Below are 24,635 nucleotides of genomic sequence, written 5' to 3'. Positions count from 1 at the left end.
CTCCCTTCCAACGGTGTTGAGGCGGGTGGGAACAGCAGGGGGTGAAGGTGCTGTGTTTAAAGAGGTGGAGTTATGCAGATCTAAAACGCGTGGATTGCAGCAGCAGCAAGCCGAAAAGTGCAGGCATGTAAGGGATCTAGAGGTTGACAACATGTCTTCTTAACGGGAGTCCAGGAGCTCATCTCCACAAATGGACTTTTCAGGATCCTTGGGTGGCTCCGTAGTTTGAAACCAATTCTGGTTATCGCTTCTCGGCCTTTTGGCTAAGATCAAGTGTAGTATCTGTTCTTATCAGTTTAATATCTGATACGTCCCCTATCTGGGGACCATATATTAAATGGATTTTTAGAACAGGGAGATGGAAAAAGAGCTTGCTCTGTCCACTCCACGCATTGACCTGGTATTGCAGTATCTCCAGGACCGGTGCACCCCTTCTTTAATGCAGTTTCTAAAATCAGAAAGAATTTAATTCAATGTTTTTTGTTCATTTTGCTTGTTTGTCGGATTTTGGGATGGACTCTTTGGCTTTGCTTTTCTTCTCCTCATTGGATTTTTCATGTTCAAAGTTGCAGAAGCCAGATTACAAGCTCATTTTGGTTCAACTTCAGCAACTGTGCATTGCATTGCCATGTAATGTGATGCAATGCTATCTTTCTAGCTCTCCCTTTTTACTTCCTTTTGGATAAACAGACATATTAGGCAAGCATTTTGGAGCTTTCACCTAAATAACTACAGGTAGTGAGATAAGCTGCACAATATAATTGACCTTTCAGTATATTGTTGCACACACACCATCTATTTAGCAAATGCCCTTGTTATCAACAGCAGCCTTTTAAACTCACCTGAGCTAACAGGTATGTGCGCTGGTTACTCTGCTGCGCTTAAAATTTCTTTTTTGGTTTGCTACAATGCCTTTTCTGAAACGTTGTCTCCTTCTGCTGGAACACTGACTTCTTTCATTTAATGCCTGCAGACTATAAAAGAGAACCCAACCCAAAAAGTTTGGTTGATTAGTCTGTGGCATTCTGTTAAACTGTTGCTTATGGCGGTCTCTGTGAGCTTCTCAGCGACATTCAGCCAGCCAGGTATCCTGCCTGCAGTAGATGGAATGTGGCAATGGAACGCTGGCTGCGCGTGTCATAATAGGCTCTGAGCCTTTATATACCTGTGCACAGCAGCAGCCACCTTCAGTCTGCTGCTGGACAGCCAGCAGCAGCAGCAGCAGGAGAGGTATGTAATCAGGAGCCCTCCTGCTAAGGGTAGACAGCTGCTCGTTCCACCCCACCCCCCGCCTTAATTGGTTCTCCTCCCTTCCAACGGTGTTGAGGCGGGTGGGAACAGCAGGGGGTGAAGGTGCTGTGTTTAAAGAGGTGGAGTTATGCAGATCTAAAACGCGTGGATTGCAGCAGCAGCAAGCCGAAAAGTGCAGGCATGTAAGGGATCTAGAGGTTGACAACATGTCTTCTTAACGGGAGTCCAGGAGCTCATCTCCACAAATGGACTTTTCAGGATCCTTGGGTGGCTCCGTAGTTTGAAACCAATTCTGGTTATCGCTTCTCGGCCTTTTGGCTAAGATCAAGTGTAGTATCTGTTCTTATCAGTTTAATATCTGATACGTCCCCTATCTGGGGACCATATATTAAATGGATTTTTAGAACAGGAAGATGGAAAAAGAGCTTGCTCTGTCCACTCCACGCATTGACCTGGTATTGCAGTATCTCCAGGACCGGTGCACCCCTTCTTTAATGCAGTTTCTAAAATCAGAAAGAATTTAATTCAATGTTTTTTGTTCATTTTGCTTGTTTGTCGGATTTTGGGATGGACTCTTTGGCTTTGCTTTTCTTCTCCTCATTGGATTTTTCATGTTCAAAGTTGCAGAAGCCAGATTACAAGCTCATTTTGGTTCAACTTCAGCAACTGTGCATTGCATTGCCATGTAATGTGATGCAATGCTATCTTTCTAGCTCTCCCTTTTTACTTCCTTTTGGATAAACAGACATATTAGGCAAGCATTTTGGAGCTTTCACCTAAATAACTACAGGTGGTGAGATAAGCTGCACAATATAATTGACCTTTCAGTATATTGTTGCACACACACCATCTATTTAGCAAATGCCCTTGTTATCAACAGCAGCCTTTTAAACTCACCTGAGCTAACAGGTATGTGCGCTGGTTACTCTGCTGCGCTTAAAATTTCTTTTTTGGTTTGCTACAATGCCTTTTCTGAAACGTTGTCTCCTTCTGCTGGAACACTGACTTCTTTCATTTAATGCCTGCAGACTATAAAAGAGAACCCAACCCAAAAAGTTTGGTTGATTAGTCTGTGGCATTCTGTTAAACTGTTGCTTATGGCGGTCTCTGTGACCTTCTCAGCGACATTCAGCCAGCCAGGTATCCTGCCTGCAGTAGATGGAATGTGGCAATGGAACGCTGGCTGCGCGTGTCATAATAGGCTCTGAGCCTTTATATACCTGTGCACAGCAGCAGCCACCTTCAGTCTGCTGCTGGACAGCCAGCAGCAGCAGCAGCAGGAGAGGTATGTAATCAGGAGCCCTCCTGCTAAGGGTAGACAGCTGCTCGTTCCACCCCACCCCCCGCCTTAATTGGTTCTCCTCCCTTCCAACAGTGTTGAGGCGGGTGGGAACAGCAGGGGGTGAAGGTGCTGTGTTTAAAGAGGTGGAGTTATGCAGATCTAAAACGCGTGGATTGCAGCAGCAGCAAGCCGAAAAGTGCAGGCATGTAAGGGATCTAGAGGTTGACAACATGTCTTCTTAACGGGAGTCCAGGAGCTCATCTCCACAAATGGACTTTTTAGGATCCTTGGGTGGCTCCGTAGTTTGAAACCAATTCTGGTTATCGCTTCTCGGCCTTTTGGCTAAGATCAAGTGTAGTATCTGTTCTTATCAGTTTAATATCTGATACGTCCCCTATCTGGGGACCATATATTAAATGGATTTTTAGAACAGGGAGATGGAAAAAGAGCTTGCTCTGTCCACTCCACGCATTGACCTGGTATTGCAGTATCTCCAGGACCGGTGCACCCCTTCTTTAATGCAGTTTCTAAAATCAGAAAGAATTGAATTCAATGTTTTTTGTTCATTTTGCTTGTTTGTCGGATTTTGGGATGGACTCTTTGGCTCTGCTTTTCTTCTCCTCATTGGATTTTTCATGTTCAAAGTTGCAGAAGCCAGATTACAAGCTCATTTTGGTTCAACTTCAGCAACTGTGCATTGCATTGCCATGTAATGTGATGCAATGCTATCTTTCTAGCTCTCCCTTTTTACTTCCTTTTGGATAAACAGACATATTAGGCAAGCATTTTGGAGCTTTCACCTAAATAACTACAGGTGGTGAGATAAGCTGCACAATATAATTGACCTTTCAGTATATTGTTGCACACACACCATCTATTTAGCAAATGACCTTGTTATCAACAGCAGCCTTTTAAACTCACCTGAGCTAACAGGTATGTGCGCTGGTTACTCTGCTGCGCTTAAAATTTCTTTTTTGGTTTGCTACAATGCCTTTTCTGAAACGTTGTCTCCTTCTGCTGGAACACTGACTTCTTTCATTTAATGCCTGCAGACTATAAAAGAGAACCCAACCCAAAAAGTTTGGTTGATTAGTCTGTGGCATTCTGTTAAACTGTTGCTTATGGCGGTCTCTGTGAGCTTCTCAGCGACATTCAGCCAGCCAGGTATCCTGCCTGCAGTAGATGGAATGTGGCAATGGAACGCTGGCTGCGCGTGTCATAATAGGCTCTGAGCCTTTATATACCTGTGCACAGCAGCAGCCACCTTCAGTCTGCTGCTGGACAGCCAGCAGCAGCAGCAGCAGGAGAGGTATGTAATCAGGAGCCCTCCTGCTAAGGGTAGACAGCTGCTCGTTCCACCCCACCCCCCGCCTTAATTGGTTCTCCTCCCTTCCAACGGTGTTGAGGCGGGTGGGAACAGAAGGGGGTGAAGGTGCTGTGTTTAAAGAGGTGGAGTTATGCAGATCTAAAACGCGTGGATTGCAGCAGCAGCAAGCCGAAAAGTGCAGGCATGTAAGGGATCTAGAGGTTGACAACATGTCTTCTTAACGGGAGTCCAGGAGCTCATCTCCACAAATGGACTTTTTAGGATCCTTGGGTGGCTCCGTAGTTTGAAACCAATTCTGGTTATCGCTTCTCGGCCTTTTGGCTAAGATCAAGTGTAGTATCTGTTCTTATCAGTTTAATATCTGATACGTCCCCTATCTGGGGACCATATATTAAATGGATTTTTAGAACAGGGAGATGGAAAAAGAGCTTGCTCTGTCCACTCCACGCATTGACCTGGTATTGCAGTATCTCCAGGACCGGTGCACCCCTTCTTTAATGCAGTTTCTAAAATCAGAAAGAATTGAATTCAATGTTTTTTGTTCATTTTGCTTGTTTGTCGGATTTTGGGATGGACTCTTTGGCTCTGCTTTTCTTCTCCTCATTGGATTTTTCATGTTCAAAGTTGCAGAAGCCAGATTACAAGCTCATTTTGGTTCAACTTCAGCAACTGTGCATTGCATTGCCATGTAATGTGATGCAATGCTATCTTTCTAGCTCTCCCTTTTTACTTCCTTTTGGATAAACAGACATATTAGGCAAGCATTTTGGAGCTTTCACCTAAATAACTACAGGTGGTGAGATAAGCTGCACAATATAATTGACCTTTCAGTATATTGTTGCACACACACCATCTATTTAGCAAATGCCCTTGTTATCAACAGCAGCCTTTTAAACTCACCTGAGCTAACAGGTATGTGCGCTGGTTACTCTGCTGAGCTTAAAATTTCTTTTTTGGTTTGCTACAATGCCTTTTCTGAAACGTTGTCTCCTTCTGCTGGAACACTGACTTCTTTCATTTAATGCCTGCAGACTATAAAAGAGAACCCAACCCAAAAAGTTTGGTTGATTAGTCTGTGGCATTCTGTTAAACTGTTGCTTATGGCGGTCTCTGTGAGCTTCTCAGCGACATTCAGCCAGCCAGGTATCCTGCCTGCAGTAGATGGAATGTGGCAATGGAACGCTGGCTGCGCGTGTCATAATAGGCTCTGAGCCTTTATATACCTGTGCACAGCAGCAGCCACCTTCAGTCTGCTGCTGGACAGCCAGCAGCAGCAGCAGCAGGAGAGGTATGTAATCAGGAGCCCTCCTGCTAAGGGTAGACAGCTGCTCGTTCCACCCCACCCCCCGCCTTAATTGGTTCTCCTCCCTTCCAACGGTGTTGAGGCGGGTGGGAACAGCAGGGGGTGAAGGTGCTGTGTTTAAAGAGGTGGAGTTATGCAGATCTAAAACGCGTGGATTGCAGCAGCAGCAAGCCGAAAAGTGCAGGCATGTAAGGGATCTAGAGGTTGACAACATGTCTTCTTAACGGGAGTCCAGGAGCTCATCTCCACAAATGGACTTTTTAGGATCCTTGGGTGGCTCCGTAGTTTGAAACCAATTCTGGTTATCGCTTCTCGGCCTTTTGGCTAAGATCAAGTGTAGTATCTGTTCTTATCAGTTTAATATCTGATACGTCCCCTATCTGGGGACCATATATTAAATGGATTTTTAGAACAGGGAGATGGAAAAAGAGCTTGCTCTGTCCACTCCACGCATTGACCTGGTATTGCAGTATCTCCAGGACCGGTGCACCCCTTCTTTAATGCAGTTTCTAAAATCAGAAAGAATTGAATTCAATGTTTTTTGTTCATTTTGCTTGTTTGTCGGATTTTGGGATGGACTCTTTGGCTCTGCTTTTCTTCTCCTCATTGGATTTTTCATGTTCAAAGTTGCAGAAGCCAGATTACAAGCTCATTTTGGTTCAACTTCAGCAACTGTGCATTGCATTGCCATGTAATGTGATGCAATGCTATCTTTCTAGCTCTCCCTTTTTACTTCCTTTTGGATAAACAGACATATTAGGCAAGCATTTTGGAGCTTTCACCTAAATAACTACAGGTGGTGAGATAAGCTGCACAATATAATTGACCTTTCAGTATATTGTTGCACACACACCATCTATTTAGCAAATGCCCTTGTTATCAACAGCAGCCTTTTAAACTCACCTGAGCTAACAGGTATGTGCGCTGGTTACTCTGCTGAGCTTAAAATTTCTTTTTTGGTTTGCTACAATGCCTTTTCTGAAACGTTGTCTCCTTCTGCTGGAACACTGACTTCTTTCATTTAATGCCTGCAGACTATAAAAGAGAACCCAACCCAAAAAGTTTGGTTGATTAGTCTGTGGCATTCTGTTAAACTGTTGCTTATGGCGGTCTCTGTGAGCTTCTCAGCGACATTCAGCCAGCCAGGTATCCTGCCTGCAGTAGATGGAATGTGGCAATGGAACGCTGGCTGCGCGTGTCATAATAGGCTCTGAGCCTTTATATACCTGTGCACAGCAGCAGCCACCTTCAGTCTGCTGCTGGACAGCCAGCAGCAGCAGCAGCAGGAGAGGTATGTAATCAGGAGCCCTCCTGCTAAGGGTAGACAGCTGCTCGTTCCACCCCACCCCCCGCCTTAATTGGTTCTCCTCCCTTCCAACGGTGTTGAGGCGGGTGGGAACAGCAGGGGGTGAAGGTGCTGTGTTTAAAGAGGTGGAGTTATGCAGATCTAAAACGCGTGGATTGCAGCAGCAGCAAGCCGAAAAGTGCAGGCATGTAAGGGATCTAGAGGTTGACAACATGTCTTCTTAACGGGAGTCCAGGAGCTCATCTCCACAAATGGACTTTTTAGGATCCTTGGGTGGCTCCGTAGTTTGAAACCAATTCTGGTTATCGCTTCTCGGCCTTTTGGCTAAGATCAAGTGTAGTATCTGTTCTTATCAGTTTAATATCTGATACGTCCCCTATCTGGGGACCATATATTAAATGGATTTTTAGAACAGGGAGATGGAAAAAGAGCTTGCTCTGTCCACTCCACGCATTGACCTGGTATTGCAGTATCTCCAGGACCGGTGCACCCCTTCTTTAATGCAGTTTCTAAAATCAGAAAGAATTGAATTCAATGTTTTTTGTTCATTTTGCTTGTTTGTCGGATTTTGGGATGGACTCTTTGGCTCTGCTTTTCTTCTCCTCATTGGATTTTTCATGTTCAAAGTTGCAGAAGCCAGATTACAAGCTCATTTTGGTTCAACTTCAGCAACTGTGCATTGCATTGCCATGTAATGTGATGCAATGCTATCTTTCTAGCTCTCCCTTTTTACTTCCTTTTGGATAAACAGACATATTAGGCAAGCATTTTGGAGCTTTCACCTAAATAACTACAGGTGGTGAGATAAGCTGCACAATATAATTGACCTTTCAGTATATTGTTGCACACACACCATCTATTTAGCAAATGCCCTTGTTATCAACAGCAGCCTTTTAAACTCACCTGAGCTAACAGGTATGTGCGCTGGTTACTCTGCTGCGCTTAAAATTTCTTTTTTGGTTTGCTACAATGCCTTTTCTGAAACGTTGTCTCCTTCTGCTGGAACACTGACTTCTTTCATTTAATGCCTGCAGACTATAAAAGAGAACCCAACCCAAAAAGTTTGGTTGATTAGTCTGTGGCATTCTGTTAAACTGTTGCTTATGGCGGTCTCTGTGAGCTTCTCAGCGACATTCAGCCAGCCAGGTATCCTGCCTGCAGTAGATGGAATGTGGCAATGGAACGCTGGCTGCACGTGTCATAATAGGCTCTGAGCCTTTATATACCTGTGCACAGCAGCAGCCACCTTCAGTCTGCTGCTGGACAGCCAGCAGCAGCAGCAGCAGGAGAGGTATGTAATCAGGAGCCCTCCTGCTAAGGGTAGACAGCTGCTCGTTCCACCCCACCCCCCGCCTTAATTGGTTCTCCTCCCTTCCAACGGTGTTGAGGCGGGTGGGAACAGCAGGGGGTGAAGGTGCTGTGTTTAAAGAGGTGGAGTTATGCAGATCTAAAACGCGTGGATTGCAGCAGCAGCAAGCCGAAAAGTGCAGGCATGTAAGGGATCTAGAGGTTGACAACATGTCTTCTTAACGGGAGTCCAGGAGCTCATCTCCACAAATGGACTTTTTAGGATCCTTGGGTGGCTCCGTAGTTTGAAACCAATTCTGGTTATCGCTTCTCGGCCTTTTGGCTAAGATCAAGTGTAGTATCTGTTCTTATCAGTTTAATATCTGATACGTCCCCTATCTGGGGACCATATATTAAATGGATTTTTAGAACAGGGAGATGGAAAAAGAGCTTGCTCTGTCCACTCCACGCATTGACCTGGTATTGCAGTATCTCCAGGACCGGTGCACCCCTTCTTTAATGCAGTTTCTAAAATCAGAAAGAATTGAATTCAATGTTTTTTGTTCATTTTGCTTGTTTGTCGGATTTTGGGATGGACTCTTTGTCTCTGCTTTTCTTCTCCTCATTGGATTTTTCATGTTCAAAGTTGCAGAAGCCAGATTACAAGCTCATTTTGGTTCAACTTCAGCAACTGTGCATTGCATTGCCATGTAATGTGATGCAATGCTATCTTTCTAGCTCTCCCTTTTTACTTCCTTTTGGATAAACAGACATATTAGGCAAGCATTTTGGAGCTTTCACCTAAATAACTACAGGTGGTGAGATAAGCTGCACAATATAATTGACCTTTCAGTATATTGTTGCACACACACCATCTATTTAGCAAATGCCCTTGTTATCAACAGCAGCCTTTTAAACTCACCTGAGCTAACAGGTATGTGCGCTGGTTACTCTGCTGCGCTTAAAATTTCTTTTTTGGTTTGCTACAATGCCTTTTCTGAAACGTCTCCTTCTGCTGGAACACTGACTTCTTTCATTTAATGCCTGCAGACTATAAAAGAGAACCCAACCCAAAAAGTTTGGTTGATTAGTCTGTGGCATTCTGTTAAACTGTTGCTTATGGCGGTCTCTGTGAGCTTCTCAGCGACATTCAGCCAGCCAGGTATCCTGCCTGCAGTAGATGGAATGTGGCAATGGAACGCTGGCTGCGCGTGTCATAATAGGCTCTGAGCCTTTATATACCTGTGCACAGCAGCAGCCACCTTCAGTCTGCTGCTGGACAGCCAGCAGCAGCAGCAGCAGGAGAGGTATGTAATCAGGAGCCCTCCTGCTAAGGGTAGACAGCTGCTCGTTCCACCCCACCCCCCGCCTTAATTGGTTCTCCTCCCTTCCAACGGTGTTGAGGTGGGTGGGAACAGCAGGGAGTGAAGGTGCTGTGTTTAAAGAGGTGGAGTTATGCAGATCTAAAACGCGTGGATTGCAGCAGCAGCAAGCCGAAAAGTGCAGGCATGTAAGGGATCTAGAGGTTGACAACATGTCTTCTTAACGGGAGTCCAGGAGCTCATCTCCACAAATGGACTTTTTAGGATCCTTGGGTGGCTCCGTAGTTTGAAACCAATTCTGGTTATCGCTTCTCGGCCTTTTGGCTAAGATCAAGTGTAGTATCTGTTCTTATCAGTTTAATATCTGATACGTCCCCTATCTGGGGACCATATATTAAATGGATTTTTAGAACAGGGAGATGGAAAAAGAGCTTGCTCTGTCCACTCCACGCATTGACCTGGTATTGCAGTATCTCCAGGACCGGTGCACCCCTTCTTTAATGCAGTTTCTAAAATCAGAAAGAATTGAATTCAATGTTTTTTGTTCATTTTGCTTGTTTGTCGGATTTTGGGATGGACTCTTTGGCTCTGCTTTTCTTCTCCTCATTGGATTTTTCATGTTCAAAGTTGCAGAAGCCAGATTACAAGCTCATTTTGGTTCAACTTCAGCAACTGTGCATTGCATTGCCATGTAATGTGATGCAATGCTATCTTTCTAGCTCTCCCTTTTTACTTCCTTTTGGATAAACAGACATATTAGGCAAGCATTTTGGAGCTTTCACCTAAATAACTACAGGTGGTGAGATAAGCTGCACAATATAATTGACCTTTCAGTATATTGTTGCACACACACCATCTATTTAGCAAATGCCCTTGTTATCAACAGCAGCCTTTTAAACTCACCTGAGCTAACAGGTATGTGCGCTGGTTACTCTGCTGCGCTTAAAATTTCTTTTTTGGTTTGCTACAATGCCTTTTCTGAAACGTTGTCTCCTTCTGCTGGAACACTGACTTCTTTCATTTAATGCCTGCAGACTATAAAAGAGAACCCAACCCAAAAAGTTTGGTTGATTAGTCTGTGGCATTCTGTTAAACTGTTGCTTATGGCGGTCTCTGTGAGCTTCTCAGCGACATTCAGCCAGCCAGGTATCCTGCCTGCAGTAGATGGAATGTGGCAATGGAACGCTGGCTGCGCGTGTCATAATAGGCTCTGAGCCTTTATATACCTGTGCACAGCAGCAGCCACCTTCAGTCTGCTGCTGGACAGCCAGCAGCAGCAGCAGCAGGAGAGGTATGTAATCAGGAGCCCTCCTGCTAAGGGTAGACAGCTGCTCGTTCCACCCCACCCCCCGCCTTAATTGGTTCTCCTCCCTTCCAACGGTGTTGAGGCGGGTGGGAACAGCAGGGGGTGAAGGTGCTGTGTTTAAAGAGGTGGAGTTATGCAGATCTAAAACGCGTGGATTGCAGCAGCAGCAAGCCGAAAAGTGCAGGCATGTAAGGGATCTAGAGGTTGACAACATGTCTTCTTAACGGGAGTCCAGGAGCTCATCTCCACAAATGGACTTTTTAGGATCCTTGGGTGGCTCCGTAGTTTGAAACCAATTCTGGTTATCGCTGCTCGGCCTTTTGGCTAAGATCAAGTGCTTTATTGCAGGAGATTGTAGTTGAAGGGCACTCGGGTACCCCTCTCCTTGGCCTGGCAGGATCGTCCACTTTGGTGGACTTAACCTGCTTGCTGCTATTAGGGAGAGGGCTTAGTCCCAGGGTAACGAGTTGCGATCCCCCAGCTTCCAGGTGTTTTTCGCTGCAAGAACACTGGGAGCGCAGATTGCAAGCGGCTGCAATTTGCAACCTTGTTGCCTTTTTCCATGGAGGTTGACCCTAACCTCGTGCCTCTTTATGCGAGGCTAAAAAACTCTATCCGAGTTCACTTCACGGCGGGTGGCTCGGATATGAGGAAATTAGGGTATGTAGTCCAGGACGTGCTCAGGAACCTTCTTGGCGTACAAAGGAATGAAATTCTCTCCATCCAGGATTATCCCAGAAGAGGTGACTATGACATCACATTCACCGGAGAAGGTATTTTTAGAGATGTACTAGAAAAGTTAAAAAAAGTTGAAAATAGTCCTGTTTTGAAAGGGATACAAATTGTTGAGCACGTCCTGGATGAGGTAAGACTGGTTATTGTAAAAATATTTTCGCCCTTTGTTTCTGCTCCAGAAGTAATGTCATTTCTAGCAATTTATTTTAAAAGTGTTAAATGTATTGGGAAGATATTAAACGAATATAACATATGGACATCTAAGTGGAAATTCCTTGTGAAGTGTACAAGAGATCCAAATACACCAGGTGGTATACGGCTCCCCCCTGCCCGTTTCAAAATTGGGCAAACAAATGGGGATTTCTTCTTTTCTGGGATGCCAGTATATTGCAGAAATTGTGGGCGCTATGGTCATTCAAAAGAAAACTGTCATGTATCATGTAGAAATTGTGCTAGTGAAGAACATGAGACAAAAGAATGCCCTAAGGAAAAGAAATGCAGTTTTTGCCAGACTCCAGGTCACTTTTATTTTTCTTGCCCTCACAGATTTCGGGAAGATGAGCAAAAGGGGAAGTCCAAGACGTCCGACCAAGGACCAAAAGATCAGACCACCCCTCAGGAGGAGGAACAACAACCTGGAGCCTCTGGAGACAATAAGGGCGTACCAAATAGTGAAGTGTCTCCAGAGTCTATGACAGGTAAAATACCAAATCCCAAAACCTGGCTGCAGGACCTGCGGGAGTCCAAAAGGAGGGCTGAGAAGGAGCAGAAGGGCACTACTGGTAAGGTCAAAAGGGACCGGCAAAAGGCCGACACAGAAGCCCATGCCCAGTCTGGGTCTCCTAGTGCTGAGGGCGCTGAGTGGATAAAGGTGGGTCCTAAGAAAAAGAAAAAGGGTGGTTCGGAGGAGGCAGCAGGAGGTGAACAGATGGACACTTCTCCAGAAGGGGACGTGGACGCTGGACCCTCAGGGGTTTCGGTCTCCGCTGCTACAGGTGGGGACCGGGATCTTGCTGACTCTGAAGAGTCAGAGGCTCTGCCTTGTGCGCAACCTCCTCCTATAGGACGACCTTCTACAGGTCAAACAGGGGCGGCGGAACCCCTCGGGGACCCACCTGATGAGGAACTGCATGGCCAGCCAATGGAGACCCAGCGGGTTCTGCCAGCCAGCCCTCCGAGCTATGCCAGTGTAGCGTCGGGTTTATATAAATGTGGTAATCTTTCCTCCTCCACGGAGACTCTCGTGACGATACTATCAGATGAGGAGGGAGGCGCAAGCCCAGTGGTCTGATCAGGTTCATCGGACAGGAAAATCCGTTGCTCTTAGTTACCTAAGTAAAATTTCTACATTTTCTAATGATGGCTGAACTCAAAGGTATTTCCCTCAACGTGAGAGGCATAAAATCTAACACGAGAAGAACTGCTCTTTTTAATTTTTTTACGTGTTTTACTGCATCTGTATTTTTTCTGCAAGAATGTAATATCCCACATGAAATGTCATATCAAAAATATAAAGATGAGTGGAAGTGTGGGCCATCTGTCTGGTCCGGATCGAATGCTGCAGGATCAGCGGGTGTAGCCATACTTTTTAAAGGGAACGTTTTAATTGATTTTATTCAGGAAATTTTACCAGGTCGTATTTTATTAGTGAAAGCTTTTATTGATGGTATTAGATGGCAGTTTTTAAATTTTTATGGATCCCCAGAGAAAAATGAAAGAGCCGAAATGCTTGATCTTTTACCATTATTTATTAATAACTCTGAACCTTTTATCTTAGCAGGGGATTTTAATTGTGTTTTAAAAGGTGAAAACCGGCGCTCCAGCTCTGTAAGCAGGAACTACGATAAAACCTCAGGTATGCTACATGATATAGTCAAAGATGCTAAATTGATAGACATATATAAAGAGTGTCATAGTGACAGCCCAGAGGATGCCGGTTTCACTTGGAGCAATGCTAATTGTAGCTCTAGGATTGATTTTATTTTTGGTTCAGATAAAACAATACCTGCCAAATGTGAAGTTTTAACTAATATATTTTCAGACCATAAACTTTTATCCTTTACCATAAAAGTAAATGACAACAAAAAATGTGGTAAGAAAAGCTGGAAAATGAACGTATCCCTTTTAACCGACCCGCAGATTTTATCAGATTTTATTGAGTTTTATAGGAAATGTAGAAAAGGGAAAAAAACAAATGAGACTATGAGTGTATGGTGGGATAGAATGAAAGTAAAAATAAAAGACTTTTTTATTAAAAAGAGTATATGTAGAGCCAAAGAAAAATATGAAGAATATAGAATTTTAAATACCCGCCTACAAACATTATTTAAGCTCAGAGACAATGGGATAGATGTACAACTTGATATTTCAAACTTAAAAGAAGAGATTTCAAAATGGCTAGAACAAAAAGGAAAAGAGATCATTTTTCGTTCTAGAGTACAACATATAGAAGAAAATGAAAAGTGTTCCAGATATTTTTTTAGGAAAAATAAAAAAGAAAAAGTGATAATTGACCATATAGATGGTGAGAATAATATAAAAAATATGCTGGGTAAAGTTGAGGTTTTTTTTTCTAATCTTTTTAATGGAAAAAATATAGATAATAAATTAATGGATGATTCGCTGCAAGGACTAACAGCTGTTTTAGATCCCGCATCCCAAGAGTTTTTATCCCAAGTTTTAACGGAACAAGAAGTGTTAAAAACTATTAAAAGTTTTAAAACTGGAAAGGTCCCTGGTCCTGATGGCATCCCAATAGAATTTTATGTATGTTTTTATGATATTTTAAAAGATGATTTGTTTTATTTGTTTACTGAGGTTTTTAATAATAAGGTTTTATTAAATTCCTGGAAGAAAGGTGAAGTCTCCCTCCTATACAAAAAAGGCAATAAATCAAAATTAGAAAACTGGAGACCAATAACACTTTTAAATTGTGACTATAAAATAATGGCTAAAATTTGTGCAAATCGTCTAAAAGAAGTCATCAGCAAAGTTATTCATTCTAATCAAGTGTGTGGGGTGCCGGGGCGCAGTATATGGGACAATCTGAATTTAGTGAAAGACTGTATTGAGGATGTGAAAGACAGAAAGGGGAAAATGGCGATTTTATCTATTGATTTTGAAAAAGCATTTGACCGTGTCTCACACTTTTATCTTTTTAAAGTTTTAGAGAAAATGGGCATACCAGAAGGGTTTTTACTATCGCTTAAAGCATTTTACAAGGATTGTACAAGTAAGATTTTAGTGAATGGTTTTAAGACACAAGAGGTATTTTTACGGTCAGGGGTGAAACAGGGATGCCCTCTGTCCCCCCTACTGTTTATCTGTGCACTGGAACCAATGTTATGTGCAATACGCCAAAATAAACAGATATGCGGTGTCCCTCTGCCTGGAAGCGGTGGTTTGGAGGCCAAGGTTGTAGGCTACATGGATGACGTGGCGGTCTTGTGTACAGATGCACCATCACTTACGGCCACTCTCCATCAATTGCAATCCTTTTGCCTAGCTTCTGGTTTTAAAATCAATTTTAATAAGTGTAACATTTTAAGTGTTGGGGGGATGATTTTACGTGATGTACCAATTAATGTCTCCGAATCCATTTCCATTTTAGGTATATCATTCACTGAAAATAATGATGGTTATAATAGTTGGGAAACAGTTACACAGAAAGTAAATACGAAAATATGTATGTGGAACATGAGGAGACTTACAATGGAGGGTAAAGTATTGGTTTTAAAGATGGTGATTTTACCTCTTTTATTGTATCTTAGCATGGTTTTCCCCCCGCCTGTTAATGTTTTAAAAAAGATAACCAAAACCTGTTTTACCTTCTTTTGGAACTCAAAAATGGAAAAGCTGAAAAGAGAAATCATGATGAAATCAAAAGTAAAAGGTGGTAAAGATTTTCCAGATTTTAATAGGTTTCTTTTAATCCATCTGTTCGTTTACTGTTTTAATGCCCTTTTTAAGAATCACTATTGGTCCTTTTTTATGCGTTTTAATACAGGATTTTTTATGAGAAAGTTTGGATGGTATGAAGTTAATATATCTGTGCCCCATGCTTTTAATTTGTCGACGCATTATGAGATTTTAAGGAAAATAGTGTTCGATTTTAATTTAGGGACTAAGAAAATAGAGGAATTAAGAAATAGTAAGAAACTAATTAAAGAAATACGTAAAAGTGAGGAAATATGTAATGTTGACAGATATGATGATGACAAATCTATGTCTATCTGGAAAATGATTAACGTTTTTTATCTTTTTAATGAACAGAGAGATCTGGCTTGGAGTTGCATGCACCGCTGTCTTCCTTGCCGGGCATTCCAATACAGAAGAGGATTTGTGAGGTCTGCCATCTGCCCAAGAGCCGGATGCCAAGAAGAGGAAACGGTGGAACATCTATTATGGACATGTAATTTTGCAAAGGATTTCTGGAGAAGACTGCTCCCCCTACTGGAAAGGGTGGCAGACCTCAAGGACTTTACATATAAAACTGTGCTATACGGACTTATGGAATGCCCCACAATGGACCAGTACACAATGGCTTGGAAGACAGTGAACTGCGCCAAGTCATCTCTCTGGAAAGCGCGCAACATTGCTATTTTTAAACAAGATGTTTTATCAGTGAATGATGTTTTAAGTTTATGTTTATGTGAAATGTATACTTATTATTTAATTGACAAAAAGAAGAATATACATATTTCCAAAAAATGGCTTGTTGACCAATGGAACCTAATTATTTAAAATCTTTGTATTTTTTTGTTTTGTAAATTTCATTTGTCTTTTAACGTTTGGTATTTGTGTAATTATGCTTGTAATTTGTTAAAGTTTTAATAAACGGTTTTATCCCTCTGCAGGGGATAGCCAAATTAAAAAAAAAAATCTGTTCTTATCAGTTTAATATCTGATACGTCCCCTATCTGGGGACCATATATTAAATGGATTTTTAGAACAGGGAGATGGAAAAAGAGCTTGCTCTGTCCACTCCACGCATTGACCTGGTATTGCAGTATCTCCAGGACCGGTGCACCCCTTCTTTAATGCAGTTTCTAAAATCAGAAAGAATTGAATTCAATGTTTTTTGTTCATTTTGCTTGTTTGTCGGATTTTGGGATGGACTCTTTGGCTTTGCTTTTCTTCTCCTCATTGGATTTTTCATGTTCAAAGTTGCAGAAGCCAGATTACAAGCTCATTTTGGTTCAACTTCAGCAACTGTGCATTGCATTGCCATGTAATGTGATGCAATGCTATCTTTCTAGCTCTCCCTTTTTACTTCCTTTTGGATAAACAGACATATTAGGCAAGCATTTTGGAGCTTTCACCTAAATAACTACAGGTGGTGAGATAAGCTGCACAATATAATTGACCTTTCAGTATATTGTTGCACACACACCATCTATTTAGCAAATGCCCTTGTTATCAACAGCAGCCTTTTAAACTCACCTGAGCTAACAGGTATGTGCGCTGGTTACTCTGCTGCGCTTAAAATTTCTTTTTTGGTTTGCTACAATGCCTTTTCTGAAACGTTGTCTCCTTCTGCTGGAACACTGACTTCTTTCATTTAATGCCTGCAGACTATAAAAGAGAACCCAACCCAAAAAGTTTGGTTGATTAGTCTGTGGCATTCTGTTAAACTGTTGCTTATGGCGGTCTCTGTGAGCTTCTCAGCGACATTCAGCCAGCCAGGTATCCTGCCTGCAGTAGATGGAATGTGGCAATGGAACGCTGGCTGCGCGTGTCATAATAGGCTCTGAGCCTTTATATACCTGTGCACAGCAGCAGCCACCTTCAGTCTGCTGCTGGACAGCCAGCAGCAGCAGCAGCAGGAGAGGTATGTAATCAGGAGCCCTCCTGCTAAGGGTAGACAGCTGCTCGTTCCACCCCACCCCCCGCCTTAATTGGTTCTCCTCCCTTCCAACGGTGTTGAGGCGGGTGGGAACAGCAGGGGGTGAAGGTGCTGTGTTTAAAGAGGTGGAGTTATGCAGATCTAAAACGCGTGGATTGCAGCAGCAGCAAGCCGAAAAGTGCAGGCATGTAAGGGATCTAGAGGTTGACAACATGTCTTCTTAACGGGAGTCCAGGAGCTCATCTCCACAAATGGACTTTTCAGGATCCTTGGGTGGCTCCGTAGTTTGAAACCAATTCTGGTTATCGCTTCTCGGCCTTTTGGCTAAGATCAAGTGTAGTATCTGTTCTTATCAGTTTAATATCTGATACGTCCCCTATCTGGGGACCATATATTAAATGGATTTTTAGAACAGGGAGATGGAAAAAGAGCTTGCTCTGTCCACTCCACGCATTGACCTGGTATTGCAGTATCTCCAGGACCGGTGCACCCCTTCTTTAATGCAGTTTCTAAAATCAGAAAGAATTGAATTCAATGTTTTTTGTTCATTTTGCTTGTTTGTCGGATTTTGGGATGGACTCTTTGGCTTTGCTTTTCTTCTCCTCATTGGATTTTTCATGTTCAAAGTTGCAGAAGCCAGATTACAAGCTCATTTTGGTTCAACTTCAGCAACTGTGCATTGCATTGCCATGTAATGTGATGCAATGCTATCTTTCTAGCTCTCCCTTTTTACTTCCTTTTGGATAAACAGACATATTAGGCAAGCATTTTGGAGCTTTCACCTAAATAACTACAGGTGGTGAGATAAGCTGCACAATATAATTGACCTTTCAGTATATTGTTGCACACACACCATCTATTTAGCAAATGCCCTTGTTATCAACAGCAGCCTTTTAAACTCACCTGAGCTAACAGGTATGTGCGCTGGTTACTCTGCTGCGCTTAAAATTTCTTTTTTGGTTTGCTACAATGCCTTTTCTGAAACGTTGTCTCCTTCTGCTGGAACACTGACTTCTTTCATTTAATGCCTGCAGACTATAAAAGAGAACCCAACCCAAAAAGTTTGGTTGATTAGTCTGTGGCATTCTGTTAAACTGTTGCTTATGGCGGTCTCTGTGAGCTTCTCAGCGACATTCAGCCAGCCAGGTATCCTGCCTGCAGTAGATGGAATGTGGCAATGGAACGCTGGCTGCGCGTGTCATAATAGGCTCTGAGCCTTTATATACCTGTGCACAGCAGCAGCCACCTTCAGTCTGCTGCTGGACAGCCAGCAGCAGCAGCAGCAGGAGAGGTATGTAATCAGGAGCCCTCCTGCTAAGGGTAGACAGCTGCTCGTTCCACCCCACCCCCCCGCCTTAATTGGTTCTCCTCCCTTCCAACGGTGTTGAGGCGGGTGGGAACAGCAGGGGGTGAAGGTGCTGTGTTTAAAGAGGTGGAGTTATGCAGATCTAAAACGCGTGGATTGCAGCAGCAGCAAGCCGAAAAGTGCAGGCATGTAAGGGATCTAGAGGTTGACAACATGTCTTCTTAACGGGAGTCCAGGAGCTCATCTCCACAAATGGACTTTTCAGGATCCTTGGGTGGCTCCGTAGTTTGAAACCAATTCTGGTTATCGCTTCTCGGCCTTTTGGCTACGATCAAGTGCTTTATTGCAGGAGATTGTGGTTGAAGGGCACTCGGGTACCCCTCTCCTTGGCCTGGCAGGATCGTCCACTTTGGTGGACTTAACCTGCTTGCTGCTATTAGGGAGAGGGCTTAGTCCCAGGGTAACGAGTTGCGATCCCCCAGCTTCCAGGTGTTTTTTGCTGCAAGAACACTGGGAGCGCAGATTGCAAGCGGCTGCAATTTGCAACCTTGTTGCGTTTTTCCATGGAGGTTGTCCCTAACCTCGTGCCTCTTTATGCGAGGCTAAAAAACTCTATCCGAGTTCACTTCACGGCGGGTGGCTCGGATATGAGGAAATTAGGGTATGTAGTCCAGGACGTGCTCAGGAACCTTCTTGGCGTACAAAGGAATGAAATTCTCTCCATCCAGGATTATCCCAGAAGAGGTGACTATGACATCACATTCACCGGAGAAGGTATTTTTAGAGATGTACTAGAAAAGTTAAAAAAAGTTGAAAATAGTCCTGTTTTGAAAGGGATACAAATTGTTGAGCACGTCCTGGATGAGGTAAGACTGGTTATTGTAAAAATATTTTCGCCCTTTGTTTCTGCTCCAGAAGTAATGTCATTTCTAGCAATTTATTTTAAAAGTGTTAAATGTATTGGGAAGATATTAAACGAATATAACATATGGACATCTAAGTGGAAATTCCTTGTGAAGTGTACAAGAGATCCAAATACACCAGGTGGTATACGGCTCCCCCCTGCCCGTTTCAAAATTGGGCAAACAAATGGGGATTTCTTCTTTTCTGGGATGCCAGTATATTGCAGAAATTGTGGGCGCTATGGTCATTCAAAAGAAAACTGTCATGTATCATGTAGAAATTGTGCTAGTGAAGAACATGAGACAAAAGAATGCCCTAAGGAAAAGAAATGCAGTTTTTGCCAGACTCCAGGTCACTTTTATTTTTCTTGCCCTCACAGATTTCGGGAAGATGAGCAAAAGGGGAAGTCCAAGACGTCCGACCAAGGACCAAAAGATCAGACCACCCCTCAGGAGGAGGAACAACAACCTGGAGCCTCTGGAGACAATAAGGGCGTACCAAATAGTGAAGTGTCTCCAGAGTCTATGACAGGTAAAATACCAAATCCCAAAACCTGGCTGCAGGACCTGCGGGAGTCCAAAAGGAGGGCTGAGAAGGAGCAGAAGGGCACTACTGGTAAGGTCAAAAGGGACCGGCAAAAGGCCGACACAGAAGCCCATGCCCAGTCTGGGTCTCCTAGTGCTGAGGGCGCTGAGTGGATAAAGGTGGGTCCTAAGAAAAAGAAAAAGGGTGGTTCGGAGGAGGCAGCAGGAGGTGAACAGATGGACACTTCTCCAGAAGGGGACGTGGACGCTGGACCCTCAGGGGTTTCGGTCTCCGCTGCTACAGGTGGGGACCGGGATCTTGCTGACTCTGAAGAGTCAGAGGCTCTGCCTTGTGCGCAACCTCCTCCTATAGGACGACCTTCTACAGGTCAAACAGGGGCGGCGGAACCCCTCGGGGACCCACCTGATGAGGAACTGCATGGCCAGCCAATGGAGACCCAGCGGGTTCTGCCAGCCAGCCCTCCGAGCTATGCCAGTGTAGCGTCGGGTTTATATAAATGTGGTAATCTTTCCTCCTCCACGGAGACTCTCGTGACGATACTATCAGATGAGGAGGGAGGCGCAAGCCCAGTGGTCTGATCAGGTTCATCGGACAGGAAAATCCGTTGCTCTTAGTTACCTAAGTAAAATTTCTACATTTTCTAATGATGGCTGAACTCAAAGGTATTTCCCTCAACGTGAGAGGCATAAAATCTAACACGAGAAGAACTGCTCTTTTTAATTTTTTTACGTGTTTTACTGCATCTGTATTTTTTCTGCAAGAATGTAATATCCCACATGAAATGTCATATCAAAAATATAAAGATGAGTGGAAGTGTGGGCCATCTGTCTGGTCCGGATCGAATGCTGCAGGATCAGCGGGTGTAGCCATACTTTTTAAAGGGAACGTTTTAATTGATTTTATTCAGGAAATTTTACCAGGTCGTATTTTATTAGTGAAAGCTTTTATTGATGGTATTAGATGGCAGTTTTTAAATTTTTATGGATCCCCAGAGAAAAATGAAAGAGCCGAAATGCTTGATCTTTTACCATTATTTATTAATAACTCTGAACCTTTTATCTTAGCAGGGGATTTTAATTGTGTTTTAAAAGGTGAAAACCGGCGCTCCAGCTCTGTAAGCAGGAACTACGATAAAACCTCAGGTATGCTACATGATATAGTCAAAGATGCTAAATTGATAGACATATATAAAGAGTGTCATAGTGACAGCACAGAGGACACCGGTTTCACTTGGAGCAATGCTAATTGTAGCTCTAGGATTGATTTTATTTTTGGTTCAGATAAAACAATACCTGCCAAATGTGAAGTTTTAACTAATATATTTTCAGACCATAAACTTTTATCCTTTACCATAAAAGTAAATGACAACAAAAAATGTGGTAAGAAAAGCTGGAAAATGAACGTATCCCTTTTAACCGACCCGCAGATTTTATCAGATTTTATTGAGTTTTATAGGAAATGTAGAAAAGGGAAAAAAACAAATGAGACTATGAGTGTATGGTGGGATAGAATGAAAGTAAAAATAAAAGACTTTTTTATTAAAAAGAGTATATGGAGAGCCAAAGAAAAATATGAAGAATATAGAATTTTAAATACCCGCCTACAAACATTATTTAAGCTCAGAGACAATGGGATAGATGTACAAGTTGATATTTCAAACTTAAAAGAAGAGATTTCAAAATGGCTAGAACAAAAAGGAAAAGAGATAATTTTTCGTTCTAGAGTACAACATATAGAAGAAAATGAAAAGTGTTCCAGATATTTTTTTAGGAAAAATAAAAAAGAAAAAGTGATAATTGACCATATAGATGGTGAGAATAATATAAAAAATATGCTGGGCAAAGTTGAGGGGTTTTTTTCTAATCTTTTTAATGGAAAAAATATAGATAATAAATTAATGGATGATTCGCTGCAAGGACTAACAGCTGTTTTAGATCCCGCATCCCAAGAGTTTTTATCCCAAGTTTTAACGGAACAAGAAGTGTTAAAAACTATTAAAAGTTTTAAAACTGGAAAGGTCCCTGGTCCTGATGGCATCCCAATAGAATTTTATGTATGTTTTTATGATATTTTAAAAGATGATTTGTTTTATTTGTTTACTGAGGTTTTTAATAATAAGGTTTTATTAAATTCCTGGAAGAAAGGTGAAGTCTCCCTCCTATACAAAAAAGGCAATAAATCAAAATTAGAAAACTGGAGACCAATAACACTTTTAAATTGTGACTATAAAATAATGGCTAAAATTTGTGCAAATCGTCTAAAAGAAGTCATCAGCAAAGTTATTCATTCTAATCAAGTGTGTGGGGTGCCGGGGCGCAGTATATGGGACAATCTGAATTTAGTGAAAGACTGTATTGAGGATGTGAAAGACAGAAAGGGGAAAATGGCGATTTTATCTATTGATTTTGAAAAAGCATTTGACCGTGTCTCACACTTTTATCTTTTTAAAGTTTTAGAGAAAATGGGCATACCAGAAGGGTTTTTACTATCGCTTAAAGCATTTTACAAGGATTGTACAAGTAAGATTTTAGTGAATGGTTTTAAGACACAAGAGGTATTTTTACGGTCAGGGGTGAAACAGGGATGCCCTCTGTCCCCCCTACTGTTTATCTGTGCACTGGAACCAATGTTATGTGCAATACGCCAAAATAAACAGATATGCGGTGTCCCTCTGCCTGGAAGCGGTGGTTTGGAGGCCAAGGTTGTAGGCTACATGGATGACGTGGCGGTCTTGTGTACAGATGCACCATCACTTACGGCCACTCTCCATCAATTGCAATCCTTTTGCCTAGCTTCTGGTTTTAAAATCAATTTTAATAAGTGTAACATTTTAAGTGTTGGGGGGATGATTTTACGTGATGTACCAATTAATGTCTCCGAATCCATTTCCATTTTAGGTATATCATTCACTGAAAATAATGATGGTTATAATAGTTGGGAAACAGTTACACAGAAAGTAAATACGAAAATATGTATGTGGAACATGAGGAGACTTACAATGGAGGGTAAAGTATTGGTTTTAAAGATGGTGATTTTACCTCTTTTATTGTATCTTAGCATGGTTTTCCCCCCGCCTGTTAATGTTTTAAAAAAGATAACCAAAACCTGTTTTACCTTCTTTTGGAACTCAAAAATGGAAAAGCTGAAAAGAGAAATCATGATGAAATCAAAAGTAAAAGGTGGTAAAGATTTTCCAGATTTTAATAGGTTTCTTTTAATCCATCTGTTCGTTTACTGTTTTAATGCCCTTTTTAAGAATCACTATTGGTCCTTTTTTATGCGTTTTAATACAGGATTTTTTATGAGAAAGTTTGGATGGTATGAAGTTAATATATCTGTGCCCCATGCTTTTAATTTGTCGACGCATTATGAGATTTTAAGGAAAATAGTGTTCGATTTTAATTTAGGGACTAAGAAAATAGAGGAATTAAGAAATAGTAAGAAACTAATTAAAGAAATACGTAAAAGTGAGGAAATATGTAATGTTGACAGATATGATGATGACAAATCTATGTCTATCTGGAAAATGATTAACGTTTTTTATCTTTTTAATGAACAGAGAGATCTGGCTTGGAGTTGCATGCACCGCTGTCTTCCTTGCCGGGCATTCCAATACAGAAGAGGATTTGTGAGGTCTGCCATCTGCCCAAGAGCCGGATGCCAAGAAGAGGAAACGGTGGAACATCTATTATGGACATGTAATTTTGCAAAGGATTTCTGGAGAAGACTGCTCCCCCTACTGGAAAGGGTGGCAGACCTCAAGGACTTTACATATAAAACTGTGCTATACGGACTTATGGAATGCCCCACAATGGACCAGTACACAATGGCTTGGAAGACAGTGAACTGCGCCAAGTCATCTCTCTGGAAAGCGCGCAACATTGCTATTTTTAAACAAGATGTTTTATCAGTGAATGATGTTTTAAGTTTATGTTTATGTGAAATGTATACTTATTATTTAATTGACAAAAAGAAGAATATACATATTTCCAAAAAATGGCTTGTTGACCAATGGAACCTAATTATTTAAAATCTTTGTATTTTTTTGTTTTGTAAATTTCATTTGTCTTTTAACGTTTGGTATTTGTGTAATTATGCTTGTAATTTGTTAAAGTTTTAATAAACGGTTTTATCCCTCTGCAGGGGATAGCCAAATTAAAAAAAAAAATCTGTTCTTATCAGTTTAATATCTGATACGTCCCCTATCTGGGGACCATATATTAAATGGATTTTTAGAACAGGGAGATGGAAAAAGAGCTTGCTCTGTCCACTCCACGCATTGACCTGGTATTGCAGTATCTCCAGGACCGGTGCACCCCTTCTTTAATGCAGTTTCTAAAATCAGAAAGAATTGAATTCAATGTTTTTTGTTCATTTTGCTTGTTTGTCGGATTTTGGGATGGACTCTTTGGCTTTGCTTTTCTTCTCCTCATTGGATTTTTCATGTTCAAAGTTGCAGAAGCCAGATTACAAGCTCATTTTGGTTCAACTTCAGCAACTGTGCATTGCATTGCCATGTAATGTGATGCAATGCTATCTTTCTAGCTCTCCCTTTTTACTTCCTTTTGGATAAACAGACATATTAGGCAAGCATTTTGGAGCTTTCACCTAAATAACTACAGGTGGTGAGATAAGCTGCACAATATAATTGACCTTTCAGTATATTGTTGCACACACACCATCTATTTAGCAAATGCCCTTGTTATCAACAGCAGCCTTTTAAACTCACCTGAGCTAACAGGTATGTGCGCTGGTTACTCTGCTGCGCTTAAAATTTCTTTTTTGGTTTGCTACAATGCCTTTTCTGAAACGTTGTCTCCTTCTGCTGGAACACTGACTTCTTTCATTTAATGCCTGCAGACTATAAAAGAGAACCCAACCCAAAAAGTTTGGTTGATTAGTCTGTGGCATTCTGT

General features: G+C 42.1%; 11 non-coding genes across 11 annotated transcripts; all 11 read left to right on the top strand.

Moving 5' to 3' along the window:
* Nucleotides 1-243: 243 nt before the first annotated feature.
* Nucleotides 244-434, top strand: LOC141239749 (U2 spliceosomal RNA). Its single transcript, XR_012305100.1, has one exon. It is a non-coding gene; the product is annotated as a U2 spliceosomal RNA (small nuclear RNA).
* A 1,115-nt stretch (nucleotides 435-1,549) lies between these two features.
* Nucleotides 1,550-1,740, top strand: LOC141239872 (U2 spliceosomal RNA). Its single transcript, XR_012305219.1, has one exon. It is a non-coding gene; the product is annotated as a U2 spliceosomal RNA (small nuclear RNA).
* A 1,115-nt stretch (nucleotides 1,741-2,855) lies between these two features.
* On the top strand, nucleotides 2,856-3,046 carry LOC141239748 (U2 spliceosomal RNA). Its single transcript, XR_012305099.1, has one exon. It is a non-coding gene; the product is annotated as a U2 spliceosomal RNA (small nuclear RNA).
* Nucleotides 3,047-4,161: 1,115 nt separating this feature from the next.
* On the top strand, nucleotides 4,162-4,352 carry LOC141239746 (U2 spliceosomal RNA). Its single transcript, XR_012305097.1, has one exon. It is a non-coding gene; the product is annotated as a U2 spliceosomal RNA (small nuclear RNA).
* A 1,115-nt stretch (nucleotides 4,353-5,467) lies between these two features.
* LOC141239745 (U2 spliceosomal RNA) lies at nucleotides 5,468-5,658 on the top strand. The gene has a single exon (XR_012305096.1). It is a non-coding gene; the product is annotated as a U2 spliceosomal RNA (small nuclear RNA).
* Nucleotides 5,659-6,773: 1,115 nt separating this feature from the next.
* Nucleotides 6,774-6,964, top strand: LOC141239744 (U2 spliceosomal RNA). The gene has a single exon (XR_012305095.1). It is a non-coding gene; the product is annotated as a U2 spliceosomal RNA (small nuclear RNA).
* Nucleotides 6,965-8,079: 1,115 nt separating this feature from the next.
* On the top strand, nucleotides 8,080-8,270 carry LOC141239742 (U2 spliceosomal RNA). Its single transcript, XR_012305094.1, has one exon. It is a non-coding gene; the product is annotated as a U2 spliceosomal RNA (small nuclear RNA).
* Nucleotides 8,271-9,382: 1,112 nt separating this feature from the next.
* LOC141239741 (U2 spliceosomal RNA) lies at nucleotides 9,383-9,573 on the top strand. The gene has a single exon (XR_012305093.1). It is a non-coding gene; the product is annotated as a U2 spliceosomal RNA (small nuclear RNA).
* Nucleotides 9,574-15,963: 6,390 nt separating this feature from the next.
* On the top strand, nucleotides 15,964-16,153 carry LOC141239914 (U2 spliceosomal RNA). The gene has a single exon (XR_012305258.1). It is a non-coding gene; the product is annotated as a U2 spliceosomal RNA (small nuclear RNA).
* Nucleotides 16,154-17,268: 1,115 nt separating this feature from the next.
* On the top strand, nucleotides 17,269-17,459 carry LOC141239740 (U2 spliceosomal RNA). Its single transcript, XR_012305092.1, has one exon. It is a non-coding gene; the product is annotated as a U2 spliceosomal RNA (small nuclear RNA).
* Nucleotides 17,460-23,850: 6,391 nt separating this feature from the next.
* LOC141239913 (U2 spliceosomal RNA) lies at nucleotides 23,851-24,040 on the top strand. The gene has a single exon (XR_012305257.1). It is a non-coding gene; the product is annotated as a U2 spliceosomal RNA (small nuclear RNA).
* The last annotated feature ends 595 nt before the right edge of the window (nucleotides 24,041-24,635 follow it).

Source organism: Phyllobates terribilis, unplaced genomic scaffold (genome assembly GCF_046119375.1).
Source record: "Phyllobates terribilis strain yellow unplaced genomic scaffold, ASM4611937v1 Scaffold_779__1_contigs__length_684578, whole genome shotgun sequence".
In the NCBI taxonomy this organism is placed as follows: domain Eukaryota; kingdom Metazoa; phylum Chordata; class Amphibia; order Anura; family Dendrobatidae; genus Phyllobates; species Phyllobates terribilis.
This window is presented reverse-complemented; position numbering and strand designations above follow the sequence as displayed.